Here is a 23,866-nt window from a genome sequence, read left to right on the forward strand (position 1 = left end):
TTTAATATTTAGTTCTGGTCATGAGTTCTTCTAACCTTTTGTTCTTCTTAAAAAGTCTTTATTTTGCCTTCCTTTCTGAAAGATATTTTCTCGATAGAATTCTAGATCTAGTGTTTTTTCTTTTTTTTCTTTTAACACTTTAAAGATGTTTATCTGCTGGCTTGCATTATTTATTTTTACTGGAAGACTGCCATAATTCTTACCTTTCTTTTCATGTATGTAATGTTCCTCTTCCTCTGCCTACTTTTAGTATTCTCTCTTTTTTTTGTTATAGCACAACTTATATATTTCAAATGGACAAAAAATTAGTATCATTTACAATATCTTAAGATAAATTGCCTTTGAATGGGAGCTTCCTTTCCAGTACTTTGAGGTCTACAAGACATATTTAGAAAATGTACTACTGTGGAAATGACTGCTTAAATCGAATGGGGGGAGGGGGGAGGGCCTGTGGTTTCTCTTTTTGATTAATTGCTGTAACACTGTCCTTCAGGCAGCTGAGGGAATTTCATGTTTTCTTTAGACATCATTAGGTGCCGGAGCTCTTGCAGGACAACTTTGATGCTATGTGAATGCCATTTTGCTAGCACTGATATAGCTCTTGGGTCCACCACTCCATTAGAACTATTAACTCCATTCATATTAATTTTTGTTGCAAATCTTACAAAGGGGGTGCTTCTGGGTATTTAAGTCCACATTCTATTTTAAGGCTGTATATTTGGTTTTCATAAATTGTCTGAGCCCATGGTGGCTGCCATCTTGCATCACTTAGTATTTTTTTTATCACTGGTTTCCAAAAATTTGGTTATGATATTACTTTGGTAGTTTTTATGTTTATCTTGCTTGTGGTTCAGTGAGCTTCCTGGGTATGTAAGTTTATCGTTGTATCAAATTTGCAATATTTTTGGTCATTTTCCTTGAAATATTTCTCAGCCGCACCCTTCTCTGGGTATCTGATAACAATTGCATTATACTGCTTAATAGTGCCACACTTCACTGATGCGCTTTGTTCTCTCTCTCTCTTTCTTTTTTTAAAGAGTTTTTTCCTCCTACTTCTGTTGGGATGGTTTCTATTACTATGTCATCCAGTTTGCTGATCATTTCTTTTGCATCTGTTAAGCCCAGCTAGTGAACTGTCATAGCAGGTATTGTGTTTTTCAACTCTATAGCTTCCATCTGGTTCTTTTCTTTATCTTCCATTTATTTACACATAAATACAATAAGGAGAGAAGTGGAAGATATAGAAAATAACCCAAATGCAACTTCTGTTTAAAATTTTTTTTTTTTTTTGAGGTTGCATCGAAAGTACACCACTTACACCTTTGTTGCAGGAAGCCTAATTGATTGATGACTCTGGCAGCATGCTCTGAATCCACCATTGTATCTGCACAAAAACCCCCCTTTCATGGGCTGCCCCTAGTCATTGATTGGATGTGGTATGAATACTAATGTAGGTCTTTTCCTGCAAGGTACAGATTCCTCTGTTGAGTGACTTTGGCTTGAGGACTCATCAACCCAGATGGAACTTTCTTAGAACTGCACAGCAGTCTGAGACCCTACTCATCCAGTCCTTCTTCCTTTCCTCTCTTTTTTCTTTCATAGGCATTTCCTCCAGTAAATCTTTGTCATCTTGTTTCTTGAAGCATCGAATTAATATATTTATTATTATCACTATATATTTTGTTCTTATTCGCAGTCAGTATAAGATTTCATTTAAATAAAAGGTTCTGGTTTTAAAAGTGTTTGAGAACTATGGTCTGTTTTACATCATTTATAATTGAGGGACTGAAGCTCAGAGGTTCTTCTGAACATTGAGTTTGCAAACCTAAACCAACCTATATTATAGCATTAATCAATGCTTGTTCTTTTTTAGCATTAATAAAGGCTTGTTCTTTTGCTCTGGACAAAGAATCAGGAGCCCCGATAATACTGCTAACTCCTTTTTGGTCTTGGACAAGCTACTTAACTCTCTAAGCTTATTAAAGGGGTTAGGATAGTTTACCTATATAACCTCTTTAACTCTAAAATCTAATTTTGTAGATGAGAAAACTGACATAATTTACCTGACCAATTATCCAAAAAGTTGTTAGGGAATATCTAGATTGGATTTTTTCCCTAATAGACAACAAATGGCCCAAAACTTTGTGTGTGTGTGTGTGTGTGTGTGTATTGACCTGTATTTAGGAAAATACCTTGATAAGTCACTTATGGTAAAGGATGTGATCTGAGGACATGGATTTCAGGACCGATATAGTGAAAAAAGTGGCTGAACTGTTTGACATACAGAAGGGAAGGAATTTACTTTTGATTCTAGGAAGCAACAGAAAAGAGAAGGCAGAAGGGGAAGAGCAAGGAAAGAGAGTGGAGTCATCAAAAGAGTATAAAACTAGAGACAGGAATGGGTGGGTGAACATTTCTAGGGGCAGAGTAGGGAAAGGGCTTTTAAGGCCAGAGATACCCAACATTTAATTGGGAGGTTTTTGCTGTATTAATCAGGCTTCTTATGTTTGAAAGTGACACAAATTTAACTCAAAGAACCTTAAATAAAACAGGGATCTTAGTGGGTCACAAAGTTTGGAAAGATGTTAGGTGAATTTGTAACAACTAAGGAAGAATTGCAGAAACCAATGCTACAGGGACGAAAAGTGGAAACTTGGATAATGATGCTAGATTTCTCTCTCTCTCCTTCCCTCCTTTTCCGGCCTTGCTCATCTCTGTTTGACTCTGTTTCTCTTTGACTTCATTCTTTCCTGCAGCAGACAGGACTTGGTCATGTGGTAAGAAACATGGTTGCTATCCGACCCAGCTCAGCAACCATAAAGAGAGAGCTTGTTGGGGGATGGGGGAAAGCGGTACCAGTGTGGTGCAACAATTCCAGAGACAGGTTCTAATTAGCCTTGCTTGGATTCCATGTCCATCCCTTGCACCAGTCATCAGCGTCAGTGAAATAGGGCACTACAATCAACCAACACAGGTCATGTGACTACATTTTTGCCTGGGGTAGGGGAAGGGTCTATTACCAGAAGAATGGGGATAGAAATGCTTTCTGAGAATATAAAAATAATAGCTGACTCTGTGTTGTTCTGGTGTAAACCAGCCTTTCTTCCCAGAACCTTTCTTTTTTAAAGATTTCATTTTTTAAGTAATGTCTATACCCAATGTGGGGCTCAAACTCACAACTCCAAGATCAAGAATCACACGCTTGATGACTGAGCCAGCCAGGTGCCCCCAAAACCTTTCTTACAATCGTAATGTTGTATCCATGCAACAGCTTTGTGTAAATGGGGCTACTTAGGCAGAAATTTGGGGAATGATCTGACTCTTCTCTGGGTTTAAGGTAGTAAAGAATAGGGAAATGCACATGGGTGGTCAAATGATCCATAAACTGAACTAATTTAGCAGAAGCAGGAATTTGGAGTCAAAGGTGACTATGAGAACAATGCAGTAAAAGAGGGGATTGCATTGACAAAGGATGCAGAATGGAGGTTTGAGCTCATTTTTATCCGTGTGATCTGGATTGGGGCAGATTGACATTACTGGCTGTTTTGTAAGTTCTTCAAAGATTCCTCTACTGGGAATCTTTAACTGTAATTCCTGCGATGTAGGTGATGCTTCTTATCTGATTGGCTGGTTTTAACTTCAATTCTCAGTACTGAGCTTCCCAAAGTTGGTCATGGGGGACATCTATGGAGTGATGAGCTTTCAAACTGGCTCCAGATCAACTCCACCTCCGACAGCCTATGTTTGGTCTGGGGAAACACTCCTGCATCTGTCCCGTCATCTGCAGATGGTCACCAGTCCTCTGCTCTGTGGCCTTAGGCCCATCTATCCACAACCTCTCTTCATAGCCCTTACTCCAGAGGACACATGTCACTCTGAATGATCTGCCACTTATGATTCTATTGGAGTCCGTCCAACTGGCTTGAGGGGAGGGGACATCCCCTGCCCTGTGCTGTGTAGAACACAACATTCCCACAACTCTTTGCAGAGAAATTCTGTCCTTCCTTTCTCTTCAACCTCAACTTCTGTTAGAAGTGAAGTGTTAAGGGCCACAAAGCTTTTTCTCATCATCTTTGTAGATTCCTGAAAAAGTGGGCCAGCTCTGTAATGTGGGGAGAACTTAGCATCTATTGTTTTATTTATGGTTTTTGGAGGCTTAGCCAAAATTAAAAAAGAGAGAATCTCATTTTAAGTTCCTTTTACACATACATTATCCCACTGAAACATTTAGGTATACTGGTCCCATTTTACAGATGAGGAGACAGGTTTAGTGAGGTTATGTGACTTTTTCAAGATCATACAGATAGTAAGTGACAAGGATAGAGTCTGAACCCAGATTTTTCTGACTCCAAACTTTACGCTTTTTCCACTTTAAAACTGTTAACTGATTATCAGAGAGACCTTGAGTCTTGCCATTAGTGCTCTGAATGGGGCGTGAGGAGCCTTGATCAAGGGTTGGTGCCTCTGATCATCGTGCTCTTAACCCACTCACCTCTGTGTCTATGCTTTCTGTTACAGAAGCTGTGGAACATAATAGTAACATATAAATATATGTATTTTTTTACTGCTTCCTTATAGAACTGTGTTGGTGAAAATATTTGGGGGTAGGTGGGTAGGAAAAGAACTGACAGAACTAAAATTTATTGAACATCCACTACTATGTTCCAGTCACTCTGTGATAGGTTCTTCATGCACACTGTTCAATTAGGATTGACTAAAAACATTCAGCAAAGGGTAAGCACAGTCAGCCACCAACCAGGACGCTGGTGGTTAACAGTCAGTAGGCTGTGCCCATGAGGCCGGCCCAAGTGTGGGCCTTGAGGACACGGGCTTAGCAGCCCACACAGGTCACACAGCCAGCGAGGGGGCCGGGCCTGCTCCCAGAGCAGCCCCACAACAAAGTTCATGCTCTTTCCAGCTACTGCAGTGAATACTTCACGAGAAAGTAGCTACACAGGGTAGAACTATTATTATTCTCAGATGTAAGTACTCTGATGTTATTTAGAAAAAGGTAAACAAGGCCCATAAGTTTCGTTTTTACAGTTCCTCTTTCAAATGAACACTGTTTGTCTCCTTTGCCTTGTCTATCTGTCTCTTTCTCATGCCTCTTGTGGACCAAAAGTAGTTCAGTTATGAGCCTCAAAATCATATGCTCAGCCTCCTATTTCCTCTCCTCATGATAGCACCCCCCCAATCAAGATGCATTTGAAGTACTGAGAGTAACACCCAAGAAAAAAGAAAGGGGGTGGTGGAGGGGGGGAGTGGGGATGGGGGAGGGGATAGATCAGAAAGAGAGAGGAAGACAGAGAAAAGGCAGGATGAAAGAAAGAAAGAAAAGAAAAGAAGGAAGGAAGGAAGAAAGAAAGGAAGAAAAAAAAGAAAGAAGAAAGAAAGAAAGAAAGAAAGAGAGAGAGAGAAAGAAAGAAAGAGAGAAAGAAAGAAAGAGAGAAAGAAAGAAAGGAAGAGGAGAGGAGACAGGGAGAGATAGAAGGCAGAGGCTCCCTCAGAGCTCTTATGTACATATTCAATCAGAAAGGCTCACAGCCACCGGAAAGTTTGCAAATTTAGATGTCATTTCTGGACCCTAACAGCTTTGAACACCAAAGGGCCCCAGAATCCCCGCCATTCACCCAACACCAGGACTGCGGTAATCATGACCCCGGAAGGGTGGTGAGAGTGGAAGGTCGAGCCTTTCCACCGGTTACTTGTGGAAAAACCAAGGACAAACAGGAAGAATTAAAACAGGAAATGACTCATAAACCATAGAAGGGGCGCTCCCCTCCCTTTTATTATCCCCCTCACAGAAAGACGTGTTTCCATTTGCTTTGTTTTTAGGATTTTTCTCTCAACAACAACACAGTCTCTCCTGACTCCTTCCTGGGAGGGAGATTCAGCTTTTCCAAAGCCACTTCCCTGCTGTATTCTCTCACTAATTTCTCATAAGCCATCTTAATACTGAATACTTGTGTTCTGTACCTGCTACTGAAGAAACAGGATTAGTCAAAGATTTGTAAATGCACTGTTTAGAAAAACCCAGCAGCAGGTGCAAATTTTATGGATGGTAAAACTCATCTGAGGAAATGGAAGGCTCTCCAGCTCTCCGCTTCAAAGAGCTCCTCAGTAGGTCTCTTTTGTTCAGCTCTTGGCCCCAGAGCATGCTCAGAAAAGGGAACTCGGGACACGCCGAGTTTAAATTGGTCCGCAGGTAGAGTAACAGGTGGGTTTCAGTTTTCTCGTGGGGGGAGGGGAGGGGAGTGCCAGTAGGTTTAACAACTACCTCTCCAATAACAACAACAACAAACAAACACGCCCCCAAAACCCTGATTTGCAGCACTTGCCCGCATCTGTGGTGGCGTTTGCATAGAGATGTGCACTATTATAACGTATTTCCACCATATGAGAGCAATAGATGTAAATCATCTCAGGGGCATAGAATGTAACATGTAGTAAAATAATTAGGAAGTGATGTGTTTTGAGTACTTACTACCTTTTTAAATATTAATGTATTTAAATGTAAACTTACATAAATCAGTTTTTTTTTTTTAAAGATTTTATTCATTTTTTGGCAGAGAGAGACACAGTGAGAGAGGGAACACAAGCAAGGGGAGTGGGAGAGGGAGAAGCAGGCTTCCCGCGGAGCCAGGAGCCCGATGTGGGGCTCGATCCCAGGACCCTGGGATCATGACCTGAGCCGAAGGCAGACGCATAACGACTGAGCCACCCAGGCGCCCCCATAAATCAGTTTTTAATAATGGCTGTGCTTAACAACAGGTTTGCAAAATTTTTGAAATTTTGAAGTTGACTTATGTGAACCTGTATGAGCAGCTTCTGGCTTGTGGGCCCTGGGATTTTGAGAGGAGAAGAGAGAGGATGAGCGAGCTCCCAGGAGAGGCACACGCTGGAACCTAAGGAGGATGTCACCAGTGAGAATGTCTCTGTACGTGGTTGGCCCAGGGACTCCGAAGACAGTGATTTGAAGGACTCCATTTTAATTTGTTTCTTATTCTGTGCCATGCACTCTGGCCCTTTCCCTCAGATCTTTTTTTTTTTTTTAAGGTTTTATTTATTTATTTATTTATTTATTTATTTAACAGAGAGAGAGAGAGAGAGAGAGAGGGAGGGAGAGGGAGAGCACGAGCACACAAGCAGGGGGAGAGGCAGAGGGAGAAGCAGGCTCCCCACTGAGCAGGGATCCCCATGCTGGACTCAATCCCAGGACCCTGAGATTGTGACCTGAGCTGAAGGCAGATGCTTAACCGACTGAGCCACCGAGGTGTCCCTTAAGTGTTTTTAAAAATGATTAAAGAAGACCCTGTAGGTAATACAAACTTTATCTAACACTTCATGAAGCAGACTGTCTCCACTCAGAGCACTGTAAAATGGGGCGGGAGGTAGGACCCTTTTATAGGATGAAGAATGAAGAACAAGAAAGCAGACACAGAGCCCAGGGCTGGCTTGGGTGATGGGGCTTGGCTGACTGGACATACTGTGTTTCTGGTCAAGCAGAGCATTTACGGGGATATGAGTGTTGTCTGTTTCAGCTTGCTGCAGGGGTACTGTGAGCAGGGTGGCCCATCTTGGGCCTAGAAAGTTATTTCAACAAGTGGAGGAGTGAGAGACACACAGACTTGTTCGGTGGTACTTTGAGGGTCAGGGGTCACACTGGTGACAAAGTAGCCAGGAGCCTCACTTTCTTCATCTGTAAAGTGGAAATAATAATAGTGCCTAAACCATAGAGCAGTTGTGAGGATTAAATGAGATAATTTGTATACAATATGAGCCTGATGCCTGGTGCATAAGTGGCTTCCCCCTCCCCCTCTCTGACTACTCCTTGTCAGACTCCTTTATTATGACTTCCTCTTCCAGAGGCAACAGTCTGCTTTACCTTTCCTCTGTTCAATCTCTATTAACTCTCCATGGGACCACATTTGGTCTCATGCCTTTAAATATTACCCATGTGTTGGTGATCTCCAGGTATAAGTTGTCTACACCCGTTGGCATTTTTAGACTGCTGACTTCTTCAGCTCCAAGTTTGGGATATATGAAGCAAAAACAGAACCCAAAAAACTCAGCACTGAGTATTTCCTTGGGTCTTGACTTCCCTAGCCTCTCTGCCTTCTTCTGTCCACCTTCAGCATCTTCTTATGTTTGTTTTATATATATGTCTAGGGTTTTACATCGTCCTCAGTGGGAAGAATAGAAAAATATACCAAAATTATCTTGGTGGATGTGTTTATTGAGTTTTTTTAAATTTAAAAATTTTTAATTATGGTAAAAACACAATATAAAATGTACCCCCTTCACCATTTTTAAGTATACAGTTCAGTGGCGTTAACTGTATCCACATTGCTGTATACAGATCTTGAGAACTTTTTCATCTTGCAAAATTGGAACAACCTCCCATTTTTCCCTTGATGGGAAATTCAAAGCACACAAGGGAACAACTCGTTAGGATTTAAAAAGTCAGCATATTTATTTATTTTTTATTTTTATTTTTTGTATGGTAGTTCTATTTTTCTTCTTTTTTTTTTATTCTTATGTTAACCCCCATACATTACATCATTAGTTTTAGATGAAGTGTTCCATGATTCATTGTTTGTGCATAACACCCAGTGCTCCACGCAGAACGTGCCCTCCTCAATACCCATCACCAGGCTAACCCATCCTCCCACCCACCTCCCCTCTAGAACCCTCAGTTTGTTTTTTTTCAGAGCCATCGTCTCCAATGGTTCATCTACCCCTCTGATTTCCCCCGCTTCATTCTTCCCCTCCCGCTTCCTTCTTCTTCTTCTTCTTTTTTTTTCTTAACATATATTGCATTATTTCAGAGGTACAGATCTGAGATTCAACAGTCTTGCACAATTCACAGTGCTTACCAGAGCACATACCCTCCCCAGTGTCTATCACCCAGTCACCCCATCCCTCCCACCCCACCCCCCACTCCAGCAACCCTCAGTTTGTTTCCTGCAATTAAGAATTCCTCATATCAGTGAGATCATATGATACATGTCTTTCTCTGTTTGACTTATTTCGCTCAACATAATACCCTCCAGTTCCATCCACGTCGTTGCAAATGGCAAGATCTCATTCCTTTTGATGGCTGCATAATATTCCATTGTATATATATATACCACATCTTCTTTATCCATTCATCTGTTGATGGACATCTTGGCTCTTTCCACAGTTTGGCTATTGTGGACATTGCTGCTATAAACATCAGGGTGCACGTACCCTTTCGGATCCCTACTTTTGTATCTTTGGGGTAAATACCCAGTAGTGCAATTGCTGGATCATATGGTAGCTCTATTTTCAACTTTTTGAGGAACCTCCATACAGTTTTCCAGAGTGGCTGCACCAGCTTGCATTCCCACCAACAGTGTAGGAGGGTTCCCCTTTCTCCGCATCCCCGCCAACGTCTGTCGTTTCCTGACTTGTTAATTTAAAAGTCAGCATATTTAAAAAAGGAAAATTTGAGCCCTCAAGCACTTAAAATAATAGGTTGGCATCATATTCTAGAAAGTAAAATATTTATGCTTAAAATGATTGAAAACAAAGTAAAACAAAAAACAAGATTTTATAAAATTTAATTTCCAGAAATGAGGCATATAATTGCTGAAATTAAAAACTCAATAGATATTCAGCCTTAAAAAGGAAGGAAATTCTGTCACATGCTACAACATGGATGAGCTTTGAGGATATTTTGCTGAGTAAAGTAAGCCAGTCACAAAAGAATAAATATTGTATGATTCCACTTACAAGAAGTATCTGAAATCATTGAAATCAAGGAAAAAGAAAGTAGAATGGTGGTTTCCAGGGGTAACTTGTTACATAGCCATAAATATTTACACAGGTATCATAAATATCTTACTAGTTTAAGGCCTTTAAGATATAAATCTATCCTTGATAATCTTGATCTAGTACCTTAATCTTCTCAACTCAGATCTTTATTTTTACCATCTTCTATATGCACAAACTAGACCTTGCCAATTATCTGGAACTGTTCCACCTGTCCGAAGTATTGAACTTCTCTAACCTACTGTTTGACCACAAATTTTTATCCTTCCATATCTTGCATCATTTCTCAATACAAATCATAAGCCTCATCAATATCTCCAGTCCAATAACCCACTCATTTCCCCCCAGTTTATTTGTCTCCTTCCTAGCCTCACTTTGTTTTCCCACCATCATTGGACTATTGCTTCTCTGTATGCTGAACATCAGTTTTGTTTGGGAACTCTTCTTGCATTCCACGTGGTATTGGTGGGGCTGTTGTTCTCGTGGTCTAACCATCTCCACCATAGATGTGGGCCCCTGACCCAGGCCATCCAAGCAATCCTTGTTGGGGGTTATGTACACTGTAAGAGAAAGGGCCAGGGTCAGCCTATGGGGTCATGAGCTCTAAAGAATATGTAAAAACGGAGCTGCTGGATACTTGGAGAGATTTGGGAATGAATAAAGCCAAGCAAAGGCAAGCAGAGCTGAGAGATAAAGAGAGATAATTTTTCTTATGATATTATTTGAACTATGGATCCTGCTGGACCTGAAGCCAATTTTATCTCTTGGCTGTTCCAGCCATATGAGTCAATAAATCCTCTCCCACTTATTTTCCTTTAAATTACTTTATAATACCCCCCCCCCCCGCCGCCCCAAGTTTGGCTTTATTTTGCAGTACAGAAATGATTTGGAGACATTCTGAGACAGATATCATTGAAGCAGAGGCTCTGTCAAATCAAAACTGCAATGTAGCTGGGTCTGTTTTGTATCCCACCCCTGGGATACAAAAGAAGCTTCTACATTTACCTAATATTTTTGTTTTTACAACCAAAAGCATCTTGACTAACATATTTACATAACCTGGACCTCTGTTTCAGATATGAACACATTTGGTTGCAAACCACCAGAAAACACAAAAACCATGTCCTGCATAAGTAAGGGTTTATTTATTCCACATAATAAGAAGCCTGAGGCAAGGCAGTCCAGAGCTGATAACAACAGCACTGAACACAGTCAGGAATGCATGAACACATTCATGACTTTCTCCCTTTCTTTCTCCCTTTCTGCTCTGATGTCCTTACTGTGCTGACTTGATCCACCTACTTGTGGCCTCAAGGTCACCAAGTGGCTGCTGCTTCGCCAGGCCTCACTCCTGTGCTGTAGACACTAGAAAGGAGAAACAGAAGGGCATCATTTGTAGACTTATGCTTATGTCTCATGGATGCGTGGCTTCCCCTAGCTACAGGAGAGCTGGGGAATTAAGTGTTTAGCTTTTACTGTCTCTCTATTAGAGGCAAGTAAAGGAAAGACAGGCTGGAAGTAGACAAACCCAAGCTAATTGTTTTCAGGATCCTACCACTACACGTGACCTCTTTCCCTGCTCTGTAAGCCACCAACCATCTGCGAGTTCTACAAACCATTCTGTACCTGAGTGTTGAAGGTTAGTGGATAAAAATCACAAAATTGCAGAGAATGGAGCCTCTACAAATTAATGGCATTTAATATCCTGTAGGCATTCAGAGCTGTTTTGTTTTTTAAAGATTTTATTTATTTATTTTGAGAGAGAGAGCACAAAAGAAGGGGGAGGGGGAGAGGCAGAGGGAGAAGCAGGTTCCCCTTTGAGCAGGGAGACCAATGCGGGGCTCAATCCTGGGATCATGACCTGAGCCGAAGGCAGACGCCCAACCGACTGAGCCACCCAGGTATCCCAGAGCCATTTGATAGTTATTTTTCATTTTAGTTTTATTAGCTTTCTCTCCTATTCCCTTTAATTATTATTGCAAATCTTTAACCTGAAATACCTTCTTTATGCCCCATTCTCATATTCCCTTCACTGTCAACAAATTGCAGTCCCTTGCTTGCTGAGAAAATAGAGGCCATAAAAATATGAAGTCCTTCAATGTCCTGTAACCAATCCTTTCCTCCTTCTTTTATTCCTTTTGGCTTTAAAATCAGAATCTGTGATTGTGTTTTTAACCTTGCCCACATCCATTATGCTACAATATGTTTATTTCATTCATTGTATCTCAACACTTGGCATCATTTGGTAGTGGGTCCACCATAAATATTTGTTGGATGCTATTGAATCCTCTTTGCAGGACTTTGCTGTATCAGTGATCCTCTACTGGATCTTTCACTTCTCCCTTTTACCTCCTTTTAGTCTATAAACAAACTCAAGCTTTTTTCCCCCAAAGGAACAAAACCTTCCTTCTCATGTACCTCCATTTACCCCCTAGCTAACATCTAATTGCTTTCTCTACTGAACCAAGCTTCTCAAAATAATAATCTCTCCAATTTCAGTCTCTGAAATATTTTCCAGATATTTCTCAACCCCTTGCTCAGTAGCTTCAACCCATCATGTCAAGGAAAATGTCCTTTCTGAGGTTTCTGATGACTTCCTACTCACCACACTTACATATTACTTAAGTTTTCTGCAGAATTTTTTTATGTGCTTCCTATTTCCTGTGTCACTCCCTTTCCTTGAATTTTGTGACACTAGGATTTTCTGTTTTTTTCTAACTCTCTGTTGATTTTTTTTTTTTTTTTGTTCTTCTGTTGGGATTCTCTTCCACCATGGTATTATTCAGGACTCTGTAGGTGACCATCTTCTCTTTTTACTATAGACACACTCCTTGGGTGCCCTTATCAATACCATGGCTTCAGCTGTCACCCAGATGCAAATGATTCCCAAATCTTTTTCTCCAGAAAATGACATCTGAGCAAAACCAGAAGGAGGTGAGAAAGTGAGCCATGTAAATATCTGGAAGAAAATAATTCCAGAGAGTGAAAATAGCCAAGTGTCAAGGCCTGGGGTAGGAATGTTTGGCATGTTTCAAGAACGGTCAGAAAGCCAATGTGGCTGGAACTGAGAGTGAGGGGAAAATTTAGTAGGAATTGAGGTCAGAGAAGTAATGGAGGAGAGGAGGATCAAGTCATGTCAGGCCTTTTGGGCCATCTTAATGACCCTAACTTGTACTGTGAGTGAACTGAAAAGCTGTTGGAGAGGTTTGAGCAGAGGAGTGATACATTCTGACTGAAGTTTTAAAAGGGTAACTCTGTGTTGAGAGTAGATTGAAAAGAGCAAGACAGGAAGCAGGCCTGTCTAGTTGGGGAGGCTGTTGCAGTAATTTAGATGATAGATGATGGTGATCTGGATCAGGGAAGTTGCAGTGAAGTAGCTGTTATGGATCTATTTTAAAGAGAGAACCAATAACATATGATGACAGATGGGATGTGGGGTCTGAGAAATAAGGACTCAAGAGATTTTTGTCCTGAGAAACCGGAAGGATGGAGTTGCAGTTTACTGAGCTGGGGAGGACTGTGGGAAAAGCAGGCTGGGGGAAAGATTAGGAGATCGGGTTTGTACCAATTAAACATGAGATAGTGATTAAAAGACATTCAAATGTAGAAGTCTTGAAGCATCTGGATAAAAGATGGAGTTTAGTTGTCAAAGGGACTGGAGATATGCCTTTGGCAGTCATTATCCTGTGGGTAGAATTTAAACTTATGAGGATAGATGAGATCATCAACAGAATGAGAGTACACAGAAAAGAGAAGAGTTCTAAGAGCTGAGCCTTGGAGTAATCTAATGTTAATAGGCAGAGAAGATGAGCATGAACCAGTGAGGGAGACAGAGGAGTGGCCAGGAGATGGGAAGAAAATCAGGAGAGTGTGGCGTCCTGGTAGATGACTGAAGAAATGTTTCAAGAAGGAAGAAAGGATTGACCAAATCAAATAATATTGATAGCTCATGTAATTTGAGGACTGAGTATTTCAATGGGTCAAGAGGGTGGGAAGAGAAAAGTAGGAATTTTTCTGTGAACAGAAGGAGAAATAGAGCAGTAGCCAGGGAAAGTAGGATCAAGAGAGTTTTGTTTTGTTTATTAGATGGGAGAAATATTATGTCTGCAATCTGATTATAATCTGATGGGAAAGATCTAGTAGAGAGGGAATTTGTTAAAGCAGATTTAAAAGGGGAGAAGTGCTGGAGCAATGTCCTTGAGCAGGCGAGAGGAGATAGGTTCTAGTGCCTAAGTAGAGGAACTGTCCCTCGCTTGACACAGTTAAATAAATTCATCCATAGTAACAGGAAGATGAAGAAAGATACAGAGAGGAAGAGAAGACAGAGTAGGATACAAACGAAGGTGGGTGGCTAGATGTTATAATGGAAGCATGTGGAAATACTCTTCAGGTAGCTTCTGTTTTTTCAGTAAGGAATATGAAAGTGAAGACAGTTGAAGAAGTATTGGAAGGTGGTGCCCCCTATGATTTCTCTGCCCTCACCTCCTAATTGTTTAGGAGAGTAAGAGAATGAACAAGGGAAATAAAGTATAATTGCTTGGTAGCACTGAAGTTAGGGATCATAAATTTAAGTGAGACTAATCATAGCATAGTTGTATCCTTTTTTTCCAGCTAGTTGTACAAATTCAGGCATGAACGAGCCCAAGTTGGAGTTAGCAGTATTGACTTTTTTGTTGTTGTTGTTTTGGGCCGGGTAATATGACTCAAAATGGAACAACGGAGTTGAGGGTATGTGGGAGGGAGTGGTGAAAATGCCTTACTATGGACATTAAATTGAGTAAGGAGGAAAGTGATGCCACGAGGGTCAGGAGGGATGGTGAAAGGTAGTTGGATCAATGGACTATTGGTTGGGGCATGGAGGTGAAGGGATTGTTGGAGTTAGGGCAAAAGAAGGAGTGAAATGGAAAGATGGAAGGTGGGATTAAAGAGAGTAGGATGCTTGAAACTAAGATTACAGAAAGATTGTAGGTTTTGGTACTAGGGTATGACTACAGGAGATGTCTAATCAGCAGAACCGAGAGAAACAAATTAAGTTATGGGACAGGAATCACAAGAGGAGCCAAGCCAAGGAGCAGTAATGAGGAGCTAGAAAGATAGAGGAGAAAACCAGGATGGAGCAAGTGAAAGGCTAATCGAGTGAAAGGAGTGGAAGACAAGGTCATTGGAGGAGAGGAGGTCAGGGATCTGAAAAGCAAGGCTAATGGAAAGACCATGTGCATGGATAGAAGTTCAAAAGGAGTAGTGTTGAAGAGTGTACAAGTCAGCCAGGAGCTAACTCAAGGAGTTGGGGGACAGTGACCCGAGGATAGCATGTGACTCTAATAGGAAGTGTGGTGGTGTTACAGTCTTATAACATGAGATTCAAAGCTAAAATTTCTCAGTGTGTGGTCATGCATGATCTCCTGCTTAGCAAACTTTTTACTTAAGTTTTCTGCAGAATTTGTCATCACTCCCACTTTCTTGAACCTCTTTTGTGTGAACCTTTTTTATCTTGAACTGTTGTGATTCTGAGATCTGCTGGTTCTCTTACCTCTCTGTCAATTCCTTTTGTTGTTATCTCTTGGATTTTTCCTTCTCAGGGATGACTTCTCAGTTACTCAGGGCTCCCTACATGTCCTTTTCTCTTCTCACTGTGCAGGTACTCCCTGGATGATCCCACCAATCTCATGGCTTCAGCAGCCGCCCAAATGCTTGTGGTTTCCAGATCGTAGCTCCAGCCCCAAATGGGCTCTCCTGCTCTAGTCTTCTATTTCTGACTGTTCAATGAATAGAATTTGGATGTCCTTCAGGCAGCTTAAATTCATTCAAGGCTGCATTAATTATTATTATTATATTATATTATTATTATTCTCCAAACTTCCTTCTCTTCATTTTTGAATTTCAATCACTGATATATTTGACTCATCATAGTCATATGTCTCTTCCTCATCTCCCATATATAGTCAAGTCACTGATTCCTGTGAATTCTATTTCTGAGCTCTGAGTTCTATATCTGAATTGTCAACACTGATTAAGTCTGACAATTTGCCTCCTTCAAACCTATATCTGTGCAACAAAAAGTTGGTGAAGAAAAACAGAAAGGCACTGTCCAACTTCATAGAAGTCTAGGACATATAGTTTATTAGATGCTCTGTTTCTATAGCACAGAAAGGCACATAGAAGGAAGATGGGATGGATGTTGAATGCCAACCCACTACCCTGACAAGTCATCCTGAGATTCAGGACAGGGCATGTTCTAGGTTGAGAACTGATCTGTGTGTGTGCGTGTGTGTGTGTGTCCACACCAGATAAGAAGTTTTGGTTGCAGGTTATTATTTGTAAATTAAAACAAAAAAGTCACTACCTCAGAGAAGCCTTCCTTGATCACCCTATCTGGGTAGGCTTCTCCTTGTTATTCTATAATTTTTCCTTCATCAGTTTACCAAAAATTTAGAGTATCTATCTTGTCTCACACACTATTCTGAGTGCTAAGAATACAGTGAAGAAAAAGGACAAAATCCATACCATCACTGAACTTAGACTCTAGTGGGGGAGCCAGGCAAGAATCCTGTATAGAAATAAATAATGTATTTTCTAATAGTGATCTGTGCTATGTGAAAACAAAGGGTAACAGGACAGAATGAGTGGGGGTGGGGAGGCTGAGAGCAATTTTAGGCAGGAAAATCAGAGAAAGCCTCTTTGATATGAATGGTGAGAAGAAGCTGGCCACACAAGGACCTGGGGATAGAGGTGTGCACAGACAATAGCAAGTATAAAGGCCGTGAGGTCCTAGAGCCCGGTGGCTTCTACGACATTGCCAGTACCTCCGAAGGACTCATTCATAGCACTTACCACAGAGGTAATCATGTATTTATTTGTGTTTACCCATCCAGATCTATCGTATATTTGTTTAGTGTCTGTTATCCCCATGATTCCCGAGGACCGAGGCTCTGTCTATCTTGTTAAAAGTTAACGCCTAGTACCTAGCACTCAGGGAGCAGTTAAATGTTTACCGAATTAATGAATAACTAAATAACAACTGCTTAATAAATGCAATTATTTGTAGGATTAGCTGTTGAAGAGGTGCATTTCGTTTTCTAAATATAAACCTGTAACTCTGACTATGTCTTTTCAAATTGCATGTTCTGCCCTCTGTCATAAGCAGGCTCCTGTCCTACACGCTTCCTCTCTTGAAAACCTCTATTGTAAGAAGTTAAAAACTTAAGTTACTTTCCCCTTTGTCTTATATTGCTGTGAACGCACCCTATGATTTGGATTGTTATCAGATCTCGAGAGGGGCTTTGGTAGGAGCTTCTCCGTTCTTTGAGTTACTAGGAGTATTAATGATATGTAGTCTATGGAAATGAATAAAGGGAGAGAGAAAAGCAGAATTTAAGGTGACTGTGGGACATCCAGGAAGTGTCCAGTCAGCAGAATCATGGAAAACAAATCTATTTATGAGACAAGAATCCTAAGAGAAGCGAAGCCAAGGAGAGGTAAGAAGGAGCCAGAAAGACAGGGGAGAGGGCTAGGACGGCACAATGTACTGACAGCTAAAAAGAGGGAAACTTTCAGGGTGGAGAAGACTCTAATGTCAAATGTCCCAGAGAATATTGATGTTTTTAAGAGGGAAACTTCAGAAGAATGGTGTGACTAGGTATGAAGAGGTGAAAGCTGGGGACATAAGCCGTTCATTTTAGTGGTCTGGCAGTCAGAGGTCAATGACAATGTCCCCTTCCTTCTTTCCCACAGAAAGTGTCTTTAGGTAACCTCTGGGAAGAGGAAAATCAGGAGTTCAGATTTCCTCTGTCTCTAGTTGAGAAGTCACTTCTCAGCTCATTCTCATCACTATGAAATTTAGCATGAAATGTATGCCTCGAGACTCTGGAGCAGGGTTACTTTCTCTCTGTTCTGCATCCATCTGTGGCAATCTTCCTCCTATCAACATATACATTGGAACCTGATGGAGGCTCAGTGGTTCTTTACTAAAATCTTTAGAGAAACATTCTAAAGCCACACAGGGTCCAACTATTGGTTTGAGGGTAGATGGGAGTAAGGAAGGGAGGTCAGGCATTGTTACTTTGCCTGACTTGCTAATTTGCTTCTTGGACCAATATGGAGTGGGGCAAAGCTTCATGGCTTAAACTAGAGGTTGGAAGCTTAAACATTTATAGATATCAGGCAGATCAAATAAGCTGGTGAGGTGGGCAGGTCAGGCCAGGGATGAAGTGTAGAGTGTGAGCCCCATTTAGAATAGGACAAATGTCCCTCAGCACCAGATATTGTTGCCCTGTAGAAATGTGCTCCCAGTATGGTCAGGGATCTGGAAAACATTTTTTTTTAAGATTTTATTTATCTGTTTGACAGAGAGAGACACAGCGAGAGAGGGAACACAAGCAGGGGGAGCGGAAGAAGGACAAGCAGGCTTCCTGCTGAGCAGGGAGCCCGATGCAGGACTCATCCCAGGACCCTGGGATCAAGACCTGAGCCGAAGGCAGACGCTTAACTACTGAGCCACCCAGGCGCCCCTGGAAAACATTTTTAAAGAAAAGCGAGAAGTCAGGGTCTCGAGGTAAATGGTCTCAATTTTTCGTGTTACTATATAAAAAATTAAGGTGAAGGGGAGTGGGAGATACAGGCCTCCAGTTACGGAATGAATAAGTCATGGGGATGAAAGGCACAGCATAGGAATATAGTCGACGGTATTGTAATAGCGTTGTCTAGGATAGCTACACTTGTGGTGAGCATAGGGTAATAATAACAACAAAATTAAAGCATTGGGGGGGACCAAATATCTGTAGATAGGATCCTGGTCTCCAGCTGCCAGTTTGTGACTTCTGGTTTAGGACTTGAGAAAGTATGCCAACGGAATACTTTCTTCATTCCTCACTTCATTACTGACTCCTCACCCCCACAGCACGTCCATCATGGTTCCCAAACCCCTTTTCTCAGCCATTCACTGACTGTGATTGTGCTGGCTCTGAGGGAGGCAGCAGGTGGGCAGGGGCCTATGGATGGGAATGGGGAAGAGTGGGGAAGCTTCACCTTCCGTTTAGTCTCTCAAGTCTATAAACATGCCATCAGTGTTCTCTTGAAGTCCCTGAAGATCAACACATTACCTCACCAAGAAGATCAGTCTCCTCTCAAAGACTACCCCATGTAGTCTACATGCACAAAAGAACGTTCCCTCCAGTAAGTAGACTGGAGTCACCCAGGGAGTTTAGAAAGATTGCTGCCTGAGTCCCAGCCTAGAATAATTAGATCAGTATCTCTGGACGTGGGGTCCTACATTGGTGGGTTTACATGCTCCTCATGTGGTTCAAACGAGCAGTCAGGAGTTGAGAACCACTGGATAGGTAATTACTGAAAATATGACTATGTGAAGGGTGAGAGAGTTTGGATTAGCTGGGGGGTGTAAAAGCATCAGTGAAGGGAGCAAAGGTCCAAAGAGAAATTGCGTGGGTTTGTCGTGTGCTGCATGGTTCATTGGCTTTTTCCCATGGATGTTGCAGGATGGGGCATAGGCAATCCTTTGGATTGGATGTTGGCTCGGCAATATGGAAAGTTAAGGAAAAGAGCACAGAGAGTGTTAATAATGACTTCATTGATCTGTGGACAGGGAATGAAAGCTATTCAGATAGGGACTAAGGGTCTGGGTGACTTAAAATGAGTGAAGGAGGGAGGAAACCCCAGTGAGCATAGGGGGAATGTAAAGAAGAGGGGTAATTTCGAATGTCAGATTTCAGAGGCCATTGTGATGAGACAGTTTGGAGTTTGCCATCCTGGTGTGATTCCACTGTAGAGCTGTCCCTCCTTATACAAGGAACCCCCTCTGGTGTTCCCAGCATTCACCTACACTGGTTGTATTCTAACAATCTTAATGTCATTCATTCTGTACCCCGGTCCTTCCTCTAGTTTTTAAATTCCCTCCTCCACCCCCATCTACCAAATTACTTCTGACCTATTGTTTGCTCATTTATTCGACAAGTATTTATTGAATGTCTACTTCAATAGACTAGGTACCATGTGAGGTCCTGGGGAACAGACACTATTCTCTTGGAACTCAGAATGCAATGAGATATATTAGATATATCAAACATAAAATTACATAAATGCTTATTAAATTACAATTTGTATAAGTGGTTGGAGAACTAGAGGGAATAGTGAGGGTGAATATGGCAGAGAAGGCTTCTCTGGAGAAATGATACAGAAGCTGAGTCCCGAAGGATGACTAGGAACTGGCTAGCTTGTGTGGGTGTGTTTGTGCACGTGCGTGTGTGTAGAACGTATCACAGAGGGAATTGAATATGCAAAGGCACAGAGGCAGAGTTTGCATTCTTCTAGGAGGGAAATGAAAACGAGGCTGGGATGCTGTGGAAGGAGTGGAGATGTAAGTAGGTGTCTAGCAGGTCATGCCAAAGGTTTGGGACTGCCAGTGGGTGTGACTAGGGGCTGCTTAAAAGGGGAGAGGACTTCTCTTTCATATTCCCAGGACAGCCAATCACAGTCTTCTTCCCTCAATCAAAGTAGTTTAACAGTGATGCAGTTTCCTCCATTCTACAATGAAAACATTGGAGAACAAGCTTACTTTCTGGACAAAGAAAGGTTCTTGTTTTTGCTTTGTAGGAATTTTGTAGGCATTGAATGTTTTCTTCCCTGGCTGCAAAATGCATTTTCTCTCTTGGGAATGGGGCATCCAGGTCTTAATGTGTTTACCTTCATAACAATAGATTACTTACAGTTGGCTAATTCCTTTTGTTTCCCACCAGAAAGGAAAAAAAAAAGATTAATTATATAGTGAGCGTTGGGTGGTCTTCAGGCCTGTAAAGGAGGTTTCCCATTAACAATGGTGCCATTTACTGATATGGGAAAGAGTAGTAGAAGAAGAGCCTTGGAGAAAGAAATCCAAAGGTTTGGTTTTTTTTTTTCTTTTTTGACATCCTAAATTTGATATGTGTGTTAGACATCTAAGTGGAGATGCCAAGTAGGCAGTTAGTGATGTAAGCCAGCAGGCCAGAGCTAAAGATATAAATTTGGGAACCATTAGCATATAAATCATATTAAGACAATGGAAATGGTTGACATCATGTAAGAACATGTAGATGGAGAAGTGAAAGGGGCCCAGGTTTGAAGCTTAGCTCCAGTCTTTATGGGTCCTGCAGAGGAGAAAGAGGTTCAGAAGGAAACTGAGAAGCAGCTGGTAAAGAAGGAGGAAAATGCGGGAGGATGTGGCATCACAGAAGCCAACAGAAGAGAGTGTGACACTGAGAATAAATATGGAGGTTGTTTAAAAGGTTTAAGGAAATATAAAAATCAAGAACTCTATATTTTATTACCTGACCTATAGTGAAGTGTCAGCTTAGTTTTTCTTATAAGCTTTTTTTCTCACTCACTTCTTAGATATTCATGGACACATGTCTAGTTCCCATTTTAGTAGTGATCCTCTCCAGTGCTGTCCAGTCTCAGGGTGGATTCTTGTAGACGGACTGCTCTAGATAGATTATCATCCCTTCCATGACATGATCTTTAATTTTCTGGCTGGTTTTTGGCATCCTAGATGTTGAAAACATTTCTCTACGTGCCCTGATTTCACAGATTTTTCCTTCTCACAGATTTTTCCTTCTCCCTTTTTGAAGGAAGTCTTCTTTTTGTTACTTGATCCCCTTGGTTTGGAAAGCATTCTTTTACCTACCCAAAGAGATTTCCTCTGAGCTTGATGCCATCTTGCATGGAATGGCAGTAACCTTCTTCTCTTTCCTTGATGCCTCCACGACTCTGTTCCTAGAAGTCCTTCCTTCTTCCTGATCAAATTTTCTCAGTCCTGTCCTATTCCACTGACTGATAATATAATTGATAGCCAGTATGTGAGATTAATTTAACTTTGATGAATTTTGTGTAGCTCATCTATTGTTTGCAGCTACTATTTCGTCTATTCCCTATTCAAGCTCGCCCACCCCTTCACACTGAATCTTGAGGTTTTAAGAGCTGGTCTCTATCACATAGTTTCCAGCACATGGGCTCCCCCCAACAGTCCTGGCCTGTTTAAAATTTTGCATTTAACTTTAAAAATAGATTTAAGATTTAAGAAGAATTTTATTGGTTTAAAATCACAAAACAATACGCTATTACTGTAGCTATTTAAATAATTCGGAAATATATAAAGGAAATAGTGGGATACAAAAGTTGGAGTATCTCACGGAGGAGACAGGTAAAAAAGTTTGTCAAAGGTGATAGCAAAGGGGCTCCCAAGACAATGGCTGTGCATCAGGCATAGAAAATAACCAGCTCAGGATGGAGTAGGAGGTCAGATGCTCCAGTAGGGCTGCCTCTAGAAGAACATAAAGCTGATAAATTATTTAACAGATTTAACTAGGTGGAAAATTATATTGAAAATCGCTTTTACAGAGCTAATGGAGGACATGGGAATATAGATGTTTAATGAAAATAAAGCAAAGAGGAAAATAAGGCAATTAACTCCAAGAAAAACTAAAAATTGTACAAGAGGGGAAATGTAATTATAGTCCCTTCTTGGCTCAGTAACCAACAGCATTTTACAGGGGCGTAATGATGAAAGCATTTGAATATGTATTCAGCCAAAACTGAGATGTCTCCATATTAGGAGGATGGAATAGGGAAAGAATGAATCTAAACAGGTAAGAAGTCAATAGATAACGTGTGTGTGTGTGTGTGTGTGTGTGTAGAAGGGGGAGTATGTGAGAGGCGAATATAAAACAAGAGACTAGTTAGCTGTTATATACATTTTATCTTTTTAAAAAGATTTTATTTATTTATTTGAGAGAGAGAACGTCCACGAGCAGGGGGGCAAAGGAGGAGGGGCAGAGGGGGAGAGAGAAGCAGACTCCCCACTGAGCAGGGAGCCCCATGCAGGGCTCATCCCAGGACTCTGGGATCATGACCCAAGCTGAAGGCAGACGCTTAACTGACTGAGTCACCCAGGAGCTCCCTTGTTATATGCACTTTAAAGCACTATTTGACTTTGAACTATTTGTAGATAAAACTGATAAATTAATCAAAAGCAAAAAAAAATGTAGCACAACTATATGTTCTAACACTGGAGAGTTGCTTAAGATATATTCTTTTTTAAAAGATTTTTTAAAATTTTGCGGTGCCTGGGTGGCTCAGTCGGTTAAGTGACTGACTCAAGTCATGATCTCTCGGAGTCTAGGAATTGAGCCTTGTGTCAGGCTCTGTGCTCAGCAGGGAGTCTGCTGGAAATGGTCTCCCTCTCCTTCTCCCTCTGCTCTTCCCCTGCTCACACAACACACTCTCTCTCTAAAATAAATAAAATCTTAAAAAAAAAAGTTTTAAGAAAAATTTTAAGTAATCTCCACACTCAGTGTGGGGCTGGAACCCACAACTCTGAGATCAAGAGTTGAAGGTTTCACCGACTGAGCCAGCCACAGGCCCCTTAAGAGATATTCTTAAGCAAAAAAAAAAAAAAAAAAAAAAAAAAAATTCTAAAAAATATTTCATTCTGGTAAAAAAGTTGTTTTTTAATAGGGAACCATTTGTGGTAGTTATCTTGGGGATTATAGGGGATTTTTGTTTGTGGAATGTTTGAATTCCACATAATGAGCATGTATTTATTTTTGTGATCAGAAAAGACACATTGAAAAAAGATGTATTAGAGTCATATCAGCTAGATGGTGGAATAAGAGGGCCCAGCCCTTGCCCTCCCACAGGAAGATGGATTTAACAGCCATTCGTGGACAAATATACTTTTACGAGAGTTCCAGGGTCTAGTTGAGAGGTCTTAGCACCCCAGAGGAGCACAAAATCTGAGAACAGCCACATTGCTAAGGGTGAGAACAGTTTGACTTTACTTACATCACCTACTCCCCAGGCTGGCACAGCTCAAGGCTTAGAGAGACTCCCTCAGTCTGTTGTTCCTCCCACAGGAGACACAGAAAGTGAAATGAGTGTCCTGCTTCCCCAGCCTTTACAAACGGGCCTGAGAGACTTGCTCCTGTTCCCCAGAATGCTTAGGGTGTTTGCCTTTCTGCCTCACTGAGGGGCAGCTAAGGACAAAGAAAAGGGGCTGGGGCTCACAGCAACTGACACGTGGATCTCC

General features: G+C 41.3%; 1 pseudogene; it reads right to left on the bottom strand.

The window, feature by feature from the left end:
* Positions 1 to 446: 446 nt before the first annotated feature.
* LOC123845635 (ubiquitin-conjugating enzyme E2 variant 1-like) lies at positions 447 to 8,001 on the bottom strand (annotated as a pseudogene).
* Between the last annotated feature and the right edge of the window lie 15,865 nt (positions 8,002 to 23,866).

This window comes from Mirounga angustirostris, unplaced genomic scaffold (assembly GCF_029215605.1).
Source record: "Mirounga angustirostris isolate CCGP_5_RB_7025 unplaced genomic scaffold, mMirAng1.0.hap1 SCAF_6, whole genome shotgun sequence".
Classification (NCBI taxonomy): Eukaryota; Metazoa; Chordata; class Mammalia; order Carnivora; family Phocidae; genus Mirounga; species Mirounga angustirostris.